Genomic DNA, 21,154 nt, shown 5'->3' on the forward strand with positions numbered 1-21,154 from the left:
TCTGGGACCGCGTCCTCAGCCTCTCCGGGGCTGTGGTCACTGTGGAATGCTGGTGGCAGTGCACGCCGGGCGCCCCTGAAACCCCTGGCGCTCAGCCCCCCGCGCCTGCCCAGGGCAGCTGGGCCACCACCAGCCGCCTCCTGGGGCTGGCCGAGGGCACGCCTGAAGCGTCTCTCGTCCTGGTGGGCCTCGATTGACCCCGCACAGGAGAAACAGTTGAGCGGATAAATGATGTCTGCACCAGAGAACAATCTAACTCACAGACGCAAAGTACCTGCACCTGAGGGTACTACCGCCCCACCTCCTAAACCCCAACCCCGGCCAGGTGGGACGACGCCACCGCCCCTCCTCCTGCCCTTGGGGAGGCAGCCCCCGCCCCCTGCAGGGGTGCCGGGCCTCCGCAGGCCCCCTCCGGGCTCCCTCCCCCTGTCAGGGCCCCGACACCCACACAGCCTGCACACTCTCCCCGCTCCGTAAGCCAGGCTCCAAAACCAGTCATAACAAGCTCACCAAAGAGGAAAGGAGGGGGGGGGGAGTTAAAAAAAAAAGGTATCTTGGCCTCAAAACCCAGAACCCGATTCACTTCCAAACCACATAAAACAGCCAAGTGACAAGGCTCCCGCGTCTGGGCTGAGGGCTTTGCCTCAGGGGGGTCCCCCCCCCGGCCCCCCCTCGGAAATGGGCGTCTGGAAGAAGCGGGTTGTGGTCAGACCTTCTCTCTCATCGCGCCCCCTCCTCGGCGCCCCAGCGACCCCCATCCTCTTGGAGAGCTGAGAGGAGAGTCTGGCTGGTGGGTTTCCTGTTAACTCTTCCAAGCGTTCCTGCCCCAGGCCTGTGCAGTTCAGCCCCTTCGTCCCTCCCTGGGAGGGGGCACAGCCCCAAGCCCCCGGCCCCTCACCTCCCTTCTCTGCTCACCTCTTCCCGGAGGCAGCAGCCAGCCCTGCGTGGGGCCTCGGGGCCTCTGAGTCCGGGCGTGGGGCGCGCAGGGGAAGCGCGAGCGGTCACTCGGAAGACGGCTCCGGGGGGTCAGCCTGCTGCTGCTGTTGCTGCTGTACTCCGTGAGGCTCCAGGGGCCAGGTCCTCCCGCCCCGCAGGCCCCTCTTCTCAGCACCGCGCTGCTAAGGGCGGGAGCCGGGCCACTGGGCGGGCGTCGCCGACAACGCCAGGCGCTCATGCACGCGCCCACGCGCCGCGCATGCGTCGTCTCAACGTTCAGTGAGCCCTGAGCACCTACTCTGCTCTCTGTAGACCCGCAGGCGGGCGGTTCCAGACGTTGGGCTGGAGAGACCCAGGCTCTGAGTTACAGCTCGGCCAGGCTGCAAAACCACAGGGAGCCGGGGCCTGAGCCTGGGCTGGCGGGCCAGCGGCCGCAGCTGGGACCCATTACCTGGCGTGGAGAGCTCGGCCGCCTCGGGTCAGGTGTCTTTCCTGCTTGGAAGAGGAGATGAGGGTGCGTCCCTCGACCCGTGGAGCAGTGCAGGCCTGTGTGGTTGATGGGCCGGCTGGGGTCCTGCCTCCACCACCGCCTCCTCTGATCCTGCACTTCCCCCCCAACCCCAAGCCCTGTCTGGGAGACGCCCTCCAGGACACGACAGCCCACATTTTTTTTTTGTCTGCGTGGGGTCTTCATTGCTGCGCTCGAGATTTCTCTAGTTGCGGCGAGCAGAGGCTACTCTTCGTTGCGGTGCACGGGCTTCTCATTGTGGTGGCTTCCCTTGTTGCAGGGCACGGGCTCTAGGCGCGCGGGCTTCAGTAGTTGTGGCTCGCGGGCTCTAGAGCGCAGACTCAGTAGTTGTGGCACACGGGCTTAGTTGCTCCGCGGCATGTGGGATCTTCCTGGATCACGGATTGAACCCGTGTCCCCTGCATTGGCAGGCGGATTCTTAACCACTGCGCCACCAGGGAAGCCAGACAGCCCCCAATTTTTTGTGCCTCTGAACTAGATGCTCTGTGAAGCTCAGGCTGGCGTGTCCCTCCTCCCGCCCAGGCTGGGTGATGAGAGGTGAGGACAGCCTCCCAACTGTGCTTTGCCCCTTTTTCAGCAGTGCGATGCTGCATGGTATTTAACCTTCTGAGGTTCAGTTTCCTCACTAGGAACATGGGGAGCCTCGTAGTTCCTACATCCAAGAATCCCAAAAGACTCCTTATTATTCAATCTTCCTGGGATGGTTTCAAAGTAAAATGCTGGAGAAACAGTCCTCATAAAGGCTCATTTTATGGAAGTCTTCTAATGTGTCAGGTGCAGTCCAAGTGTTCACACGAATTATCCCATGACATCCTCAGACTACATCTGTGGGGTAGATATCACCATGATCCCTAGTTGGCTAAAGAAGAGCGGATGCCCAGAGGACTTAGGGAACGTGCACAAGGTCACACACCTATTGCTGGTGGAGGTGAGACTCCAGCCTGGGCGTTGTAGCCCAGAACCCCTGCTCTTTGTTTTCTGACTTTATTATGGTATAGTGGACATGACATAGTGGAAGTTTGAAATGTACAACCTGGGAACCCACACTTGTAATCACCACCCTGTCCCACCTTCCAGTGTGGAAGCGTCAGCCAGAGCCTCCCCTGCTTTTAGAGCTCCTAGCATCTCCTTTCAGAGCTGGAGGAGCCCTACCCTCCAGCTTTTGGATGAAGAGGTGATGTGTGCAAAGTGACTAACCAGCGGTGGGGCAGGGAGCTTGCTCTGAAGCACACAATGCTTGCCGCTTTAAGAAAATTTCCTCTGGCTTGAGTCTGTCCAGAGATCTCAAGGCTCCTTTAGGACTTGGAGTCACTGCGTTCCACGGGGCCTTCTACTCACTATGTGCGTCCGAGAGGTGCCCTGCTGCCCCAGCCCGAGGGATGAGTTGGCAGAATCTTCTGGCTCTGGTCTTGCCAAGCTCCGCCCACACCTGCTAAGAACACTTGGTCCTCAGGGCAAGGCCCACTCTCCTTGGAGTGCTATTCAAGGCCCTGCTCACCTGCCACCTGCTCCATCCCATGTGGAGAAGTCAGCTCTAGGGTCTCCCTGGACGCCCCTCCCCAGTGGCACCTGTACCCTTCCTCACACTCATGGCTCACACATCCGTCTGACCCGTAAACTCCTTCACGTCTCTGTCTCCACTTAAGCATCCCATGCTCTCACGGAAAATTGTGGATGCTGGATGGCGACAGCCATCCCTCAGATAAGAGGGTCAGAACTCAGGATGGAAAGGGGTTTTCCGTCCACCCCCAAGAAAATCAACACAAGAAGCGGAACCAGAACCCAGATCCGAGGTGTCCTGGGTGGAGTTGTTTACGGAGGGACATGGTCTCCCCGCCCAACTCTACCCCAGGCACTGAGAAGGAGCCCATTGGGGGTGGGGTCATCACACACAAGCTGCGGACTGGCAGAGCACCCCCCCAAACGTATATGACTGTGCTTCCAACAGGTGAGCATCTCCTACCACGAAAACCTACTCCCCGGATTCCTCCTTCCCCAGACTCCTGTACCCAGAGTGAGAGAATGCATAAAAATGAAACAACAAAATGAACCATGTTGCCCCAACGCCCAAACACCCTTTGTTAGAGTGATCCGGAGGATTAAATGGCTGGTGGAGACCACAGGATTTTAAACTCAGGCTCCTGTGGACAGATGGGCACCTGGCCTTGAGGGGAGAGCCCAGAGGAGGGGCCGGGAGGGCAAGCAGACGGAAATCTGTCAAGAGCAGGAGGCTGCTGTGAGCGGCGGTTAGGTGAGGAAAACTGAGCTGGTGTGAGCAGAAACCATGGGAAGGAGAAGGCTTTTCCAAGAAATTACAGCGGTATCGCCTTCCAAGTGGCTGGGGACCTCTGCAGACATGATCTCATTGCCCCTCCCCCCAGGGCCTCTGTGGGAACCCGGGGTCAGGGGTCTCTGCCCCGGCCTGAGTTCAAAGAAGACTCCACCTGCCGACTCTCCCAAAGAGGCCTGAACCTGGCGTTCCCTCACTGACAGCGGAGGGACCAGAAAACTCCCCTCACAGCTGATTCGACAGAAGTCTCCTCAAGCTTCAAGGGCCCTTAAAAGCACTTGAAATCTCTCAGGACAAAAATGACTGTAACAAAAACAGTTATTCAAGGAGAACTGTTTCATTCTGTACCAAGGGAGTTGACTGTCTATTTGCTTTGGTAAGAGTGGGCCTTGGACCCAGCCACTCTGCTCAGGGTTCTCTAGAGGAACAGAATCAATCGGATATATAGACATACAGAGGAGATTTGTGATACAAATTGGCTCGTGTGATCATGGAGGCTGAGAAGCCCCACCGTCTGCCATCTACCAGCTGGAGGCCCAAGTGAGCTGGGGGTGGGGGGTGATTGAGTCCAAGTTCGAAGGCCCAAGAACCAGGAATAATTGTCGATGTCCAAGGGATGGAGGTCTCAGCTCAGAGCGAGCAAACTCCCCCCTTCCTCCATCTTTTTGTTCTATTCGGGCGCTTGATGGACTGGATGGTGCCCACCTGCGTGGGCAAAGGTGGTCTTTCCTCAATCCACCAATTCAAATGCTAATCTCTTCCAGAAATACCCTCATAGCCACACCTGGAAATCATGTTTACTGGGCATCGCTTAGCTCAGCCAATGTGACACATGAAATGAGCGATCACACCAGTGGTGTGGATGGAAATACTTGCGTGCCTGGTGCAGTGCGTAGAGAGCATTTGGGGCATCAGCTAAATGATGTTTCTGAGCCTCTTCTATGCCATTAGCACTTTGCTAGACACTGGAGGTTACATGAGCCAGAGCGAGACCTTATCAGCAGGTGGCCGTGTGGCAGTGGGAGCAGAGTCAGCTCAGAAGAAGAGAAGTTTGGTGGCCCTGGGCACTCTGGGAAGGCTTTGTGGTGTGCCATCGTTATGAGCCAGCCCTTGTCTGTCAGGTACCAGCTGTGTGCCAGCTCTGCGCTAAGTGATCTCTAGACACCATCCCATAATATAATCTCCATAACAACCCTGGGGGCTGTATAGCTGCAATTCCCATTCACAGCCCTTAGAGCAGTGCCAGGAACTGTCCATTGATGTTCTTTAGTGAATGGTTGACAATAATGCCAATAATGCCATTGCAAAGTAAGGAGACTGAAGCCACCGAAGAAAAGTAATTTGTCACTAGTTGCCAAGAATGAGAACAAGGGAATGGGCTTCCCTGGTGGCGCAGTGTTTAAGAATCCGCCTGCCAACGCAGGTGACATGGGTTCGAGCCCTGGTCCGGGAAGATCCCACATGCTGTGGAGCAACTAAGCCCGTGAGCCACAGCTACTGAGCCTGCACTCTAGAGCCTGCAAGCCACAACTACTGAGCCTGCGTGCCACAACTACTGAAGCCTGTGTGCCTAGAGCCCATGCTCTGCAACAAGGGAAGCCACCACAATGAGAAGCTCGCGCAACGCAACGAAGAGTAGCCCCCGCTCGCCGCAACTAGAGAAAGCCCGCAAGCAGCCAGGAAGACCCAACGCAGCCAAAAATAAATAAAAATAAAGAAATTAAAAAAAAAAAAAAAAGAACAAGGGAAGAAGACCCAGACCCCCAGGGTCCCGGCAGTTAGAGCCCAAGCCTCAGAGCCGGACAGTCCCTCCTGGACCAGGCTCTGCCTGTGAGTTTCTGACCCTGAGGAGAACATGGACTCTGAAGGCATTGACTGGAATATGGAAATAACAATATTTCTTTCAGAGGGCGGTTGGGAGGATTAAATAATATAACAAATAAACTTGCTCAGCACAGGACTGGCCTAGAGTAATTGTTCAATAAATTACTGTTATTTCATGAGCTTCACTCGAGCCCTGGGTGTATGACAGCCTCTTAGAGTCAGGCTTCACCTCCTGAGATTGTGTTTTATCAGCCCTCCTTTGATGCGACGTCTTCCTGAAACTTCGGGCTAATCGTCCGAATCTTCCCACATTAACACAGAATGACTCATACGGGAACCTAACTAAGGCTTTTTAGTGTAGACATTCTCGTTTTTGAGAGAAAACAGCCCTGTTTATTTTAGCTGCCAACATGATTGAAGTTAGAACTTGCTGACCGTGGTCATTGAAAGACACTAGAATAAATGACCAAAGGCTTTTTGGAACTCTCTTTACCTAAATACTTTGAAGAATAAGGATATTAGAGCTAACAAATAAAAGAAAGGAAGGAAGGAAGCAAGGAAAGGAGGAAGGAAGGAAGGGGAAAAGGAAGAAAGAAAGATAGAAGGAAATAGCTAAAATACCACAACCAAGAAGAATGAAAACCAATTGCTAATCAGGCTCCTATCTGAGTGTCAGTTGTGAAAAATATTTGTTGACTTAACGAAGATCCCATATCTTGCGTGGGGTTGTTATAGGAAGGTATTGATTGCATCTGAGCCGTGGCTATGAAATCTGCGAGCTGTGACACCTCAGCCATTTATCCTCTGCGGATGAAGGGAAAGCAGAACTCACATCCAAGGCAACCAGGGTGTCTGCGGGGCAGAGGTAGTCACATTGGGGACGGCTGGGGGAAAGGGAAGAAATCAATTTCTCCATCTCTGTGGTCACAGGGCTGTGGTCTGAGGCAGATGTAAGAACACGACGTCCTCCAGGGCAGCAGCATCCGGTTCCCTTTGCTGCCAACCTAAAGAAACTCGAGGAGTCCCAGCAGCTGGGGCCAGGGCAGTGCCGGAGCCAGCCGTGGTGTGCAGATGAAACGCAGGTTGGGTGGGGTGTAGACCTACAGAGAGACTCGTGGGAGCCGCTGACTTTCAACCCTCCTCTTTTCCAGCTCCCACTATTTATTCTGGCTCCTGGCAGCAGACCCCTGTGGGGACAGAGGGACCTCATGGAACAGGGGCAGGGAGGAGGCATTCGAAAACCACAGGGTTAGTGATGAGACAGGGCAAAACAAACCCAACCAAAACAGGGAGCTTAGGGCGGGTCGGGCATGTGGATTTCAGGACTATTCCATGACTGTCAAGGGCAGGGCGCGGGGCTAAACACACCCAGATTCCTGGCTCCCGGCAGACCTTGATTTCCTGAAAAACTTCCACAAAGTGATCCCAAAACCATGATGCACTGCCCTCTGCCCCATAATCACAAGGAGCAGCTTTGAGGTTGATGAATTCGCCTGTGATCCCCCTAGAGACCACCGAGGTTTCCGTACACCTTCCCCGCCCCATGCAGCTCCTTGGGCTGGGTGAGCCCGGCAACTCGTGACCCCAGCACAGACTGGACCAGCATCCATCTCCAGCATCCCCAGGGATGCCACCCCAGGTCCCGACTGGCTGGAGCTGTGGGTTCATCCCCTCCAGCTACAAAGCCTTTCAGAGCCGGGGGTCCACCTGGAGCTCTAGCATGGAGCAAACCCTGTGGTCCTAACCACCTGGACCAGAGCTTTCAACCTTGTGTTCCTGCCTCTTTTGTTCATCCTGCTTGCAGGGGTGAGGGAGGTGGAGTACAGAACCGGACGGATCTCAGGTTCAGTCTCGGGGGTAGGGGGGACGGACACTGAAGGGGCACCTTCCTGGTTGGGGGCCTGTGAATGATTAAAGCCTCTCCCAGCCTCCCCCCATCTCTCTGCTGGGACTGGAGACATGTTTTTCAAGGATGTCACGGATTGCCTGTTTGTCTGCATTTGTTCCCTGATCAGTGGGGCCGTGGGGAGGTGGTCTGCATGTGTCTGGCTTACTGGGCCCTCCAGCGCCTGTTCACACGTTGGGTGTTGGGACCGTAGGACCTTAACTGGTGAAAGGTCAACGGTCACCTTGATTGTTTCCAGGCTGCCCCACCTCCCCCTCCCATCAAACAAACAAAACACACAAGCAGACAGATCCTTCTGACGGCCCAGACCTGACCTGCTTGGGAGGAAATTCTATCCTGGCCAGTGGGTTCAAGGGGATTGGGAACACAGGCCTTCTCCCTGCTTCCTAACTGTACAGGTCATCCCGTGAAATGGTTTGGCTCATGAAATTTAAAAAGGAGTCAGGACGAAGGTAGACTGGATTCAGGATGCCTCCAGACCTTCCCTTGTTCTTTCTGCTTCTGCGCAAAGGCGTCAGATCTTTCCAGTCCCATCCTGGTCCGGTTTCACCATCTCTAGGGGGTCTGGTTGTGCGGGACCAAACACACACAGGCCATGTCTTCGATTCTATGCTGAAGAGAGTACTTCCGGGGGACCAGGGGTGCGTGGTTAGGAAAAAGAGCCACCACATACTGTTAACCTAGCAGAACTGTTTGGGAATGTGGATACCCATACCAGTCCTGCCTTCCGGTTTCCAAGGATGACCCAAAGCAGTGAAGACTTTCCTCTCTGAACTGCTCACCTGCAAGGAGAAGTGGTCCAGGACTCAGCTTCTCCTTTTCCTCTTCACAACACCTGCCAACACTCGACTCAGAGCAAGCTTTTTGTCCTGGCTGATCTCAGTTTTTACTTTGAGGGCAGGGATGCTGCCTGATCCTTCCTTGTATCCTCAGGGCCAAGCATAAAATCTAACACAGTAGTAGGTTCCTAAAGTGTTGAGTGAACGATGAGTAACAGTCAGGAAATGCCAGGAGGAGAAGGACAGAGAGGTTATCTGCAGAGCCAGAGGTGGGGGAAATGCAGAGGAGATGGTGGATTGGTGATCTGGATGGGAAGATACGGGACCCGTTTTCTCTCAGACTTCTGCTGTTGTCTGAGACCTGACTGATTCCCCTTCTGGAATATTTAAGAAGCTAAAGAGAGAGGGTATTACCTGGAGAGTTAGCAGGTTTCTCTTCTCAGTGGCCAAAAGCCAAACAGATGGTTGAGGACGGGGTCCGGGGCGCCGGCTCGCAGTGAGCTGAGCATCCTTCACCATGAGACCTGGGCAGCTCCAGACAGGCCTGTGAGATGGCGAGGACTTCCGTGGGGCAGTGAGTCACTCGTTCTTCATGGCATAGCTGTGGCCTTCCAGGAAATGGTATTGGACACGCACGCATAGATACGCACATGCAGTGTGTGCACCCACGGGCATGGACTGGCTGCACCAAGCGGATACGACAAGCCTTGCCCACCCACAGTTCCTCCAGCTCGTTGGTCCAGCAGAGCCTGGGGACTCTGGAAGGGTAGGACCAGGTGGAGAGGAGATTTTCCATGATGCTTCTTCTCTTTGTTGATGTTAAGGTGACCAGGATAAAGACCCTGGTCACCTGGGGGCTCCTGTGTCATGAGCAGACCCGAAGAATATGTAAGTCCACAAACATTTCAATTAGTGGGATGCTGGCAAGACTGCAAACAAAGCCTGAGGACGTAGAGACTCCAGTGGATCTGCTCGGCAGTCACATAGGTTATACCTGTTAAAAATCACCAGTCACTCACGCAGGAAACGATCAGTGAGCTCTCATCACTCTGCACCAGGCCCTGGGCCAGAGTACAGAGTACCAGAGTACGCTGGTACGGCAGGGAGCAGGCAGGCGCGGTGCCTGCCCTCAGGATGTGAGCTTCCTTCCATGCCCACATCAGTACCCCAGCATTTCCCCAAAGCTTGTCCATTTTGAGTTTTCCCACAAATAATGTTTCTATGTACCCAAACCAAAAGGCCCCAGGAAGGAGAGCAAGGGTGCTGCAGAGTAAATGTTTGTCCTCCACCAAATTCATACACTGAAGCACTAACCCAAGGGGATGGTGTCAGGAGGTGGGGATTTGGGAGGTGATGAGGTCATGAGGGTGGAGGCCCCCATGATGGGATTAGTGTCATGATGGGATTAGGGAGCCCAGAGAGCTCCTTCGCCCCTTCCTCCAACTGAGGACACAGCTGTCTGTGAAACAGGAAACGGGTCCTCAGCAGACACAAACCCTGGCCACACCTTGATCTTGGCCTTCCAGCCTCCAAAACTGTGAGAAATAAACGTTTGCTATTTATAAGCCGCCCAGTTTGTGGTGTTGTGTTACAGCAGCCGAGCTCACTAAGACAAAGGGGTGACATTAAAATTCCCCCAGCCCTGCTACCTACATTAGAGCCATTGGAGGCGGATGGCTTCTTGGAGGTCACAGGGAGACGCCTCTTTAGGTCTAAGAGGGTGTAGTGTCTGTACAGTGAACGCTGGAGCACCACTGCTCTTCCAAGTACCTGGTTCAAATCTTACCTCTGCCTCTGCCTAACTGTGTGACCTGGGCCAAAAGAGCTAACATCTCTGGGCCTCCATTTCCTCAGCTGTACATTGGGAGTAAAATCAGAATTGATCAGTGGCTGGAACGGGGCCTGACACCCAGCTTTCATGGTGGCTTCTGATAACTCCCACGCATGTTAGTGGGAAGCACCATCAGACTGTTGATTGTCCATTTTCTGTTAGACCCCTCAGTCTGCACTGGCTGGGGTCACAGGCACAGGGGTACGTGTGGAGAACTCAGGTTCCGCATGCAGACCCGGGCCCCATCCTGCTGTCGGGAGGCTGCCTGGGATGGCACATGGCATGGACACCGAGATTAGTGTCATTCAGATGGTGAGCAGAGGGACAGACCGTGGCAAGGTCTTGCTGCCTCTTCAGAGACAGGCAGTGGAGGAGGTCCTGGCACAGAACGTCGAGCTTGACCTTCAGCTCTGGGCCTGATGGACCATTTGGGGAGGAATCGCTGGTTTTCTGCTCTTTGGAAAGGATGCACCTGCCTAGCTACATGCCCTTCTCTCACCAGTCCGCGGGGAAGTGAGGACAGGTGAGCAGACCGCACAGCTGCCCGGAAGAACAGCGAGACCTCGACGGGACTCTGTCCCCTGTCTGTGGCCGCATCCCTGTGACTGTCAACCACACTAACCTTCTAGCGCCTCTTCCCGTCTCCTCGGCCATGCGTCCCGAAGTGCAGACAGCAGTGACCACGAGCAGACACCCCTGGCCCAGGCCAGTTCCCCGAAACTCTTGAGGACTCGGGAGATTGCGGCCGCTGAACTTGTGCTGTGAGAGCTCAGAACGTAAACGAGCGGCGTGGGGACCGTGCGGAGGGACGCAGACACCCTCGGCGGCCCGTGGTCCCCGCAGCGACGGCGCCTCGGTGGCCAGATCGCTCAGAAGTGAACCAGGAGGTTGGCCGGAGGAGAGAGCTGGATGGGCAGGCATTCAGGCGACTCACCAACTACAGATTCAAAGAGAGAAGTTCGTACTGCACACCCCGAAGAGGAGGGACCCTTTTTCCAGCCCCCATGCAGAGCCCACCAGGCAGCAGGCAGAAAACTCAGGTTCTCAAACGCAGAGTCACCTCCGCTCAATCCTAGTCTCCCGCCAGGCTCTCACGGCGACCAAGAAAAGGACTTGGTGACTCTGCATCCAGACTCTTCCACCCCATAGGTAGTGGACCAGATAATGGATGGTCCAAATCAGGCCCTTTTCAGAGTGAAAGGGGGAACGCAGTAATGATGCAGGACTTGGATGGACCCCAGACTCTAGTGCAGGGACCGGGAGGCCTGATTGCAGTCCAGCACCACCGCTCATCTGTCTGGGCTGTTTCCTCATTGTAAAATGTTGTTGTTTTCATGGGATACTTTCTGACTCTAGATACCCAGCAAACGTCGGCCGCTTTACAGGAGTTTATCTCATTGTGTGTGTGTGAGGGAATCTACTCCACTTATTCTAAAATATCTCCTAGAAGGAAGGACCTTCTCAGCCGAACTTACCTTTTAAGGAACCAAGCAGAATTTCCTGCATGTCAGCCTTGGTGATGTTCGCCCCACAGCCAATGAGGCTTTAACAGTGAAATACAAGCACTGTTTCCCTTCATCCCTGTCTTTAGTTCTCTTAGCAGAGCAGTGATTTCTCATGCTCTCTTTCCCATAAACCTCTCAGTCACCACTCGAACTCCCACATACCCCGCCAAGCAAAACAGAAACAAAATTGTAAATGATCTAAGACCAGAATAGGTGCTTCCTGATACCACTCCTGCAGACATCGCAGTTCATGTCGCCAAATCGCTAAGCTCATCTTCCCAGACCCCACCCCCACCATGTCCTTCTCTGCCGGGCACTGCACACCTGCAGGTCCCTGCTGGCCCCTGGTCCCTCTGAGTGCATCGGCCCTTCCTCCTTGGACGTGTCTCTCAAACTTCTCCCTTCCCCGCCCCCATCACTGCTGCTGCCTCCCACTGGCTCTTCTGCTTCTTCACGTCACCAGACAATCCTCCCAGAATCTCTCGCTCATCACGTTGCCCGTTCTGCTCAAGGATCTATAACCTCAGCATGTTGTAGGGACAAGTCGGGATGTCACAGTGGGACGTCTGAGAGGTTCCTGCTCCGTGGCTCCTGAATGCCTGGACAGCGGGACTTGGTGGGGCAACTGGCTGGAAGGGAGGGATTAGGATTTGCCTTGGAGTGACCTCTACAGCAAGCATGACGTGTTTACTTCCTGTGTGATAACAGATGCATGCAAATAGCAAAGGTTTCTAAAGATGGTTTTACCAGAGTGCTTCATGGGTCAAGAAAATCCACATCATGGGAATTCCCTGGCCGTCCAGTGGTTAGGACTCAGCGCTTTCACAGTGGTGGCCCGGGTTCAATCCCTGGCTGGGGAACTAAGATCCCACAAGCCATGCGGCGGGGCCAAAATAAATAAAGAAAATAATAAAAATAAAGAAAATACATATCCACCTGATGTTAACAGCAGGGCACCTGTCAGCTTACATAACGAAAACGTCCAGAGGTAGGGCCAGATCCTGGGGGATTCGCTCTGGGAATTCTGTCTCATCAGGACTAGAAGTCCATTTGTCTGTGCTTCTCTGAGTCCCGCCTCCTCCATGGGGCAGGTTTGTCCTCAGGCTGGCTTCCCTCACGGTGATGGCCTGGCTGCCACACCTCCTGTGGCATGTGCTCTCCTATTCGCCTCCAGGAGGAGGGAGGGAGCGCCTCTTCCCCCAAAGAGAGAACAAACCCTGCATTTCACCCTGAATGCGCGGACTGAGTTTTTGCATCCTTCCCTGAACCACACCTGTGATGAGAAAAATCACCTGGAGCTTGGGCTGTGTCAGTTCTCTGCAAACAATGGATGTGGGGTCGGGGGGGAGGGCGGCCCCTGGTGTCCACAGCAGCATAAGGCTGAGAAAACGCATCAAGAATAACGTCCAGTGAACACTGTGGTCCATGACTCTGTGAATTATGGTTTTCTCAGGGTATATGCCCAGTAGTGGGATTGCTGGGCCATATGGTAGTTCTCTTTGTAGTTTTATAAGGAACTTCCATACTGTTCCCCATTGTGGCTGTATCAATTTACATTCCCACTGACAGTGCGAGAGGGTTCCCTTTTCTCCACACCCTCTCCAGAATTTATTGTTTCCAGATTTTTTGATGATGGCCATTCTGACCGGTGTGAGATGATATCTCACTGGAGTTTTGATTTGCATTTCTCTAATGATTAATGATGTTGAGCATTCTTTCATGTGTTTGTTGGCAATCTGTATATCTTCTTTGGAGAATATTCATTGCAGCTCTATTTACAATAGCCAGGACATGGAAGCAACCTAAGTGTCCATCAACAGATGAATGGATAAAGAAGATGTGGCACATATATACAATGGAATATTACTCAGCCATAGAAAGGAACGAAACTGAGTTATTTATAGTGAGGTGGATGGACCTAGAGTCTGTCATACAGAGTGAAGTAAGTCAGAAAGAGAAAAACAAATACCTTATGCTAACACATATATATGGAATCTAAGAGAAAAAAAAAAGGTCATGAAGAACCTAGGGGTAAGACGGGAATAAAGACACAGACCTACTAGAGAATGGACTTGAGGAAATGGGGAGGGGGAAGGGTAAGCTGTGACAAAGTGAGAGAGTGGCATGGACATATATACACTACCAAACGTAAAATAGATAGCTAGTGGGAAGCAGCTGCATAGCACAGGGAGATCAGCTCGGTGGTTTGTGACCACCTAGAGGGGTGGGATAGGGAGGGTGGGAGGGAGGGAGACGCAAGCAAGCGGGAAGAGATATGGGAACATATGTATATGTATAACTGATTCACTTTGTTATAAAGCAGAAACTAACACACCACTGTAAAGCAATTATACTCCAATAAAGATGTTAAAAAAAAAAAAGAAAGGAAAGAATAATGTCCAGGACTTCCCTGGTGGTGCAGTGGTTAAGAATCCGCCTGCCAATGCAGGGGACATGGGTTCGAAACCTGGTCCGGGAAGATCCCACATTGCCGTGGAGCACCTAAGCCCGTGTGCCACAACTACCGAGCCTTTGCGCTAGAGTTTGCAAGTCACAGCTACTGAGCCCGCATGCCACAACTACTGAAGCCCACGCGCCTAGAGCCCATGCTCCACACCCAGAGAAGCCACTGCAATAAGAAGCCCGCGCACCGCAACGAGCCCAGATGCAGCGATGAAGACTCAACACAGCCAAAAATAAATAAGTAAATAAATAAATTTATAAAAAAAAAAAAAAGAATAACGTCCAGGGGCGGCTTGGGTGAGGGCAGCTGATGGGATCTTGTGTGCGTGTGGGGCGTTAAAGCCCTGTCTCCTTCTGGGCATGAGACTGCTCTGCTGGCAGGAGGGATGTGTCTGAGAACTAATTGGGGACGGGGAGGGGGCTTCTCTGAAAGAACCGTTTCTTCTTTGGAAAAGGAGAAACAGTGCTTCTAGAAGGCTCTCCTCTTGGACTCAGGCTTGCATCCACGCACGGTTGCTGAGAACACATCTAGTCTACGGAAGGGAAGGAGCGGGGTCCAGGGTGAGGGGCACCTCTGCACGCCGGTCCTGGGCCTGCTGGGCTGGAGCCATCAGTGAGTCTGCCCTTCGGGATGGAATCACTCACCCGGGCACACTTCTCCCTCTTGCTTTCTCATTTTGAAACCAGCATTTTGTGTGACACTGTAGCCCCACTTGGTGTGGTCACGGAAGAGGTGAAAACCACCTACAGGCCTCAGTCTCCCCAGGGAAGATGCGGAAATGAGTCAGCGGAAACTGTGAGCCGGGCTTCTAGGTACCAGCCTGAACCTCAATGGCCAAACCGGAATTGGGTATTGGTGTTTAAGTCCAGGAAGGGCCCTGCCTGCCTGTTTGTGGTGACCTGTGACCTCTCCACTGTGCTCCCTTTAGGCAGGAAACGGCCAGCGCACCTCACTTCGCTCGTGTCCAGGCAACAGCATTTCTAGGCTGGAGAGTGTGTGATGCTCTTGGTGAGGGAGCCGCCTTGGCTCCGGGGCACCTGTGTTCTATGTCCAGGCTACCCCGGCACCTGCCCATACTCTGTGCCTGTCCGTTTAGGTAGATGGCAGTGCATGCGCAGCTGCTGAGTTGGGGTCACACAACAACCATTTGGGGGTTTTCGGTTTGGTGGACCCCGGGTTTTAGAACAGTGAGACCCACCGGTTGGACCTGCTAGACCCCGTGGGCCTGACTGTTGAACACCAGGAGACGCCATGGCTGCGGGAGGCCCAACGCTGATGTGGGAAACCCAGGAGGAATTGAATCAGACCCTGGAGACCCAGAAGGGACCTAGTGACCATCTGATGCCCTCCTTTGAGCTTACATAGGGGATGGAGGCCCAGGGAGGGGGCAAGATCTACCCCCGAATTAAACCCTGGAAAGTGATGGAATTAGAACTCTTGGGCCTGTTGCCTCCTGATCTCCACTTCTGGGCTTGTTACTACAAATACATCATGTAACTGGATCCACTTAACCTTTTAAAGAATTTATGGCTTGAACAATGTGCGCTCTTAGCTCTTTTAAGAGGTAAAAGCAAAAGTAAAAGCCGCCTGGGCAGTCTTATCACTTCCAGTTCCTGGCCTTCCAATCACGTTGAGATGCATTCTCACGTGTCCATGGCCGAGGGGCAGGGGGGCAGGGGGAGGGTCTGTCCAGATTTCAGGATTCTGAGACCTGACTCATTGGACTCTCTGGTAAAGAGCTCAGAGCTCGAGTGCTGTGGACAGGAGGTAATTGTCACAGGAGGGGACATCATGGTCCCTTTCCACTGTGGCCCTAGGGGAATCTGGCCTTAAGATGCTTTAAGGTGACAGAGTGTGAGAGAAGCAGCTAAGTGAAGGTTTTAACTTGAGTCAGTGAGGCATGTTCTGATGAAGCCATCAGGGCTGACGCTGGGGAAATCAGGGCACACGAGAAGACCTCTGCCCATAAGGTCCGCGCCTGCTCGTGGGCACGAGTTTTGTTTTCGTCTTTGAGAGTGAGAGCTCAGCCTCGCTGTTTCCCTGCTCCCCGCGCCTTATATAACCCTGTGGGCTGGATTTAAAGCCAGATTATATTTTTAGGTGGAGAGAGAGATTACTTATTAGGTCTTAGGAGGAGTGGAACTCGGTTTGGCCGATGCCTGTTCTGCGAATTAATGTGCTGTTTTCACCTGGGCTCTGGGAATGACGCTGCCTCAGGAACAGAGCGTGGATCCCACAGCAGCCCTGCCCCCCACCCCCAAGGCCTCAGTTTCCACCTCACCTTCAGGTCTTCCCCAGAGGAATCCTGGGTGAAGCAGGTGGAGACCACTGAAGACAGAGACAGTGGGAGGGAGCCTAATTCTGAGACAGGTGGGGAGGGCGTCCCTGTGTCCATGCAGCCCCTGGGGCAGCTGCCTGCCCCCAGGTCCTGCATCAGTAATTACATCACATCTGCATGATGTCCTGGAGCCCAAGCATCATGTTCCTCACGGGGCCATTTCCTGTAGGGAGCAGGAAAGTGGGCCAACTTCTCCCTTCTGAGGCTGGAGAACAGACTCTTTCTGATTTGGGACATTAGACAGTACCACTTTTGGGAGAGGGCGAGAAGGAACTCATCCCATGTAGAAGAAGACAAGACAGCTTGAAATCTGCAGAAACCCCAACATTTGAAGGGTACTTTGGTTGTGCTGTTGCCCTCTCTCCTCTCTGTCTCTCTCTGTCTCTGTCTCTCTGTCTGTCACTGTCTCTCTGTCTCTGTCTCTATGTCTCTCGGTCTCTCTTTGTCTCTCTCTGTCTCACTTTTCACTGAATGTACTGACAGAAAAATGCACAAGCTGTATGCGTTCAGCTAGCTGACATTTTATAAACTGAGCCCACCTGTGAAGTCAGCCCCAGCTGGAGACACAAAGCAGAGTCAGCCCCCAGGGGCCCTGTCGCTGTCCCTTCCACTGATCCCCAAGCCCAGGGCAGGGGCACATGGACGCCAGCAGCTTGGCGGTTCTGCCTCTTCTGGGGCCCCACGTGGAGGGTCCAGCAACCTGCACTCTCTGTGTCCGGCTCCCTCTGATCCGTGTTTTTGTTCCATGTCCCTCGAGGGGACCCAGACAAAGTTGTGTCATCTGGACATTGGAGCCAGCTGGCAGCTTCCCAACAGGACCACGTGGGGAAGGCAGGGTGGGTCCAACGAGACCTCCGTGCAAAGTGCTGCCTCCCAACGGCCACCATGTCACGCTGGGCGTGCTGACCAGCTGCCCCAGTGCCCAGGAGCCCCGACACCCAGGGAAGGATGCCCTGTCCTCGCCACCCAGAAAACCACTGAAGAGCAATGCTTTTCAGGGCCGAAACCATGCATCACACACATGCACGCTCTCCTGGGAAGCCCGCTGCTGCTGCTTTTTAATTTTAAAGTTTAACCAAAGTCTTGACCCAGTGATTTAGAGAAGAGACAAATGTCTCCTGAGGGGAACGATGTGGTCTCGCTGTTTACCATTTCTAAAGCAACTTCTATATCACGAAAGCCTTGGACTAATTTCCCTTTGTCACTCCTCACGCCCCCAGTGCAGGAGGGAGTTTTCCATTGCACGAGGGGGAAACAGAACAGGAAACGAGGTCACGCTGGGCAGAAGACTCAGTCTCCCTTGGAGGTGAGAGCACGGGCCATACCGACGGATGGCATCAGCCCCAGGGTGACCGAGCCAGATGTGGGTCACGTCTCTCCCACCGGCCCCAGGGTGAGCGCCCCCCAGACACCTCACCACACAGAGACACCCTGAGGAGACCCTTCAGCCTCCAGCCACCACACGAAGAGCTGCGACCTGTGTGTTGACGCAGGAAGTGTTTCTCCTCGACCAACCCGATGGCAGCCTCACCCCCCTGCAACCCCCAATCCTCTCCCTGAACAGGAGCTGGACCAGATTCCACTGCTCTCTGCACACTCTTGATATTAAAAGTTAGTCTGTCTAGTTTGAAACCATGACTTATGAGCCAATTCAAAGCTCTGCACCTCCTTTTCATACCCTCTCCTAGGCTGTGGAAGGACTGTATTCGTTTTCTAGGGCCGTTGTTACGAAGCACCACACACTGGGCAGCAGAAACTACAGAAATGGGTCATCTCCCAGTCCCGGGGGCCAGAAGTCTAAGATCAAGGTGTCAGCAGGGCTGGTTCCTTCTGAGGCTCTGAGGGAGGATCCGTGCAGGCCTCTCTCCCTGCTTCTGGCGGTTTGTTGGAAAACTTTGGTGTCCCCTGGCTTGTAGAAGCATCACCCCGATTTCTGCCTTCATGTTCAATGGTGTTTTCCCCTATTTGTAAGGACACCGTCATGTTGGATTAGGGCCCACCCAGCTCTAGGATGACCCCATTACATCTGCAATGACCCTATTTCCAAATAAGGTTACATTCTGAGGGACTGGGGGTGAGGACTTCAACATATGGATTTTGGGGAGACATATTTCAACCCATGACGCAACTCTAGGTGAAGGTGGGGAAGAGAAGGGAAAATGAAGAAATGGTTTCAGTTAAAGCCAGGCCAAGCTACAGGGCAGAGTTGGAAGTCAGGTAGCAGGGAGGGTTGGGAGAGGGGAAGGTGGAGATTGGGATGGACCTGCAGGAGGATTCTGGGGGCCTGGCCATGTTCTGCTTTCTGCCTGCTTGTGTTATAGACTAGATGCTTGTGTCCTCCCAAAACTCACATGTTGAAACCCTACCCCTCCGCCCCATGTGATGGTGTTAGGAGGTGGGGCCTTGGGATGAGATGAGGCCATGAGGGTGGAGCCTCAGGGATGGGTTTGTGCCCCCGTAAGAGTCACGAGAGAGCCGGCGTCCTCTCTGCTCCCAGACATGTGGGGACACAACGGAAGGCAGTCTGTAGCGGGCTCTCCCCAGAACCCCGACCACACTGGACCCCTGCTCTTGGACTCCCAGTCTCTGGCACTGTGAGGAATAAGTTTCTGTTGTTTAAGCCCCAGCCTGCTGTTCTGTTCCAGCAGCTGAAGAGACACGTGCTTACACAGTTGCTTCATAATAATTCACAAACATTTCTGTTTTACACACTTTTCTCTATGTGTGTTATATGCCACAATTTTTTCAAGGTTAAAAAAAGGGGGGCATAGAAGTCAAAACTAGAATGAGGTATCACCTCACACTGGTCAGAATGGCCATCATTAAAAAGTCTACAAACAATAAATGCTGGAGAGGGTGTGGAGAAAAGGGAACCCTCCTACACTGTTGGTGGGAATGTAAACTGGTGCAGTCACTCTGGAGAACAGTATGGAGGTTCCTCAAAAACCTAAAAATAGAACTACCATATGATCCAGAAATCCCACTCCTGGGTATATACCTGGAGAAAACCATAATTCAAAAAGATACATGCACCCCAATGTTCATTGCAGCACTATTTACAATAGCCAAGACATGGAAGCAAACTAAACGTCCAACAGCAGAGGAATGGATAAAGAAGATGTGGTACATATATACAATGGAATATTACTCAGCCATAAAACAGAATGAAATAATGCCATTTGCAGGAACATGGGTGGACCTAGAGATTATCATACTAAGTAAGTCAGAAAGAGAAAGACAAATATTACATGATATCGCTTATATGTGGAATCTAAAATATGATACAAATGAACTTATTTACAAAACAGAAACACTCACAGACATAGAAAGCAAATTTAGGGTTACAAAGGGGAAGGGGAGAGGGATACATTAGGAGTTTGGGATTAGCAGATATTCGCTACTATATATAAAATAGATAAACAACAAGATTCTACTGTACAGCACAGGGAACTATATTCAGTATCTTGTATATAATGAATAATGGAAAAGAATATGAAAAAGAGTATATATATATAAAACTGAATCACTTTGCTGTACACCAGAAGCTAACACAACGTTGTAAATCAACTACACTTCAGTTAAAACGGGGTGGGGGGGGAGGTGTGGCATAGGAAGAAGTTTGCTTACCTGAGTGAGGCTGTGCTTGGTGGTGGAGGGTCCCGACGTCAGTCTGGTTCCGTGGGCACTGGGGCCTCTCATGACATGGCAGGTCCTGTGTAGATGGTGGGTCTGCTGTGTGCATGCGTGTGTGTGCACGTGTGTGCCTGTATGTGGGTGTGTGTGCACTGTGTGCACCCACGTGTGTGTGTGTGTGTGGTGGTCCCAGGCTCCTTTTGCGACTGGAGGATCCCCGAGGAAGGAGTTGCTGTGTCCCCCAGCCCCACCTCAGGCAGACACTCCCCATCTGCTTCCTGAGCGGGGGGCCCCTGCTCCGGGTTCCCCTCTTTCCCCTCTGCTCAGGGGGAGCCGTGGGAGGTTCTGAGTGCCTTTCTGACCTTCCAGAGCCTTGTTGAACTGGGAGGATGTCCTCTCCTTCCTTCCAGGGCCCTGGTGTCTTAAAGCCCCTGCTGATTTGGCTACCCCAGAGACCTTGGCCCTCACGCATACCCCACACCTGGGGGACCGTGTCATGTACTCCTAGGTACTTCCACATGCTCCGTCCCTGCTCAGCAGGTACTGGCTGGGAGGGGAAGCCGGCACCCTGCCTGGAGGAAGGACACCTGAATGAGCCTCACTTGAGCCTCACCTGGCCTCAGAGAGGAGCACGCTCTCCCGTGGGCTGGGGAAGACAAGCCCCTGGCCGTAGCCCCCCAACACAGGGCCGTACCCCCCCAACACAGGGCCGTACCCCGACCTCCTTCTCCCCCGGGGTCGGGGTGGTCGTAGGCAGGTTGTGCCACCTCTGCCCTTTGGGGCGGCCCCCCTGCTGGGCCCTTCAGCCCCCTGACAACGTGAGGACACGGGCTCCTCTTGTTTCCAGCACCGCATCCTAGTTGCCAAGTGCAGCGCTTGGCTGGGATCTGCTGTCGTGCTGGTGCCTCAGTGTCAGCGCCGTGCGGGGGCTGGAGCTGCAAGGCTGACCGCCACCTGGTCCCCTCCTCACGGGGTTCTCTGCCGCCCAGCGGGGACAGACGGGAAAGGCAGATGACTGAGGTGTGGCGGTGAGCAGACAAGCCGAGGGCTCCGTACACCAGCCAGACCACTGAGAACTCAGAGATGAGTCCACCTCTTTGAGCCGTTACCTCATCTGTA

At 53.5% G+C, this 21,154-nt stretch overlaps 1 long non-coding RNA gene across 20 annotated transcripts in view; it reads right to left on the reverse strand.

Moving 5' to 3' along the window:
- Positions 1-21,154, reverse strand: part of LOC117197384 (uncharacterized) — a 127,034-nt gene that overhangs the window by 49,099 nt on the left and 56,781 nt on the right. For 14 of the 20 annotated variants that reach the window (XR_007476071.1, XR_007476074.1, XR_007476087.1 and 11 more), the window contains one exon: positions 916-20,114. This is a non-coding gene — a long non-coding RNA (uncharacterized LOC117197384). The remainder of the gene's footprint in view (positions 1-915; positions 20,115-21,154) is intronic. The other 6 variants (XR_007476088.1, XR_007476081.1, XR_007476084.1 and 3 more) reach the window with 5 other exon arrangements.

The sequence above is a fragment of the Orcinus orca genome, chromosome 2 (assembly GCF_937001465.1).
Source record: "Orcinus orca chromosome 2, mOrcOrc1.1, whole genome shotgun sequence".
Taxonomy (NCBI): Eukaryota; Metazoa; Chordata; class Mammalia; order Artiodactyla; family Delphinidae; genus Orcinus; species Orcinus orca.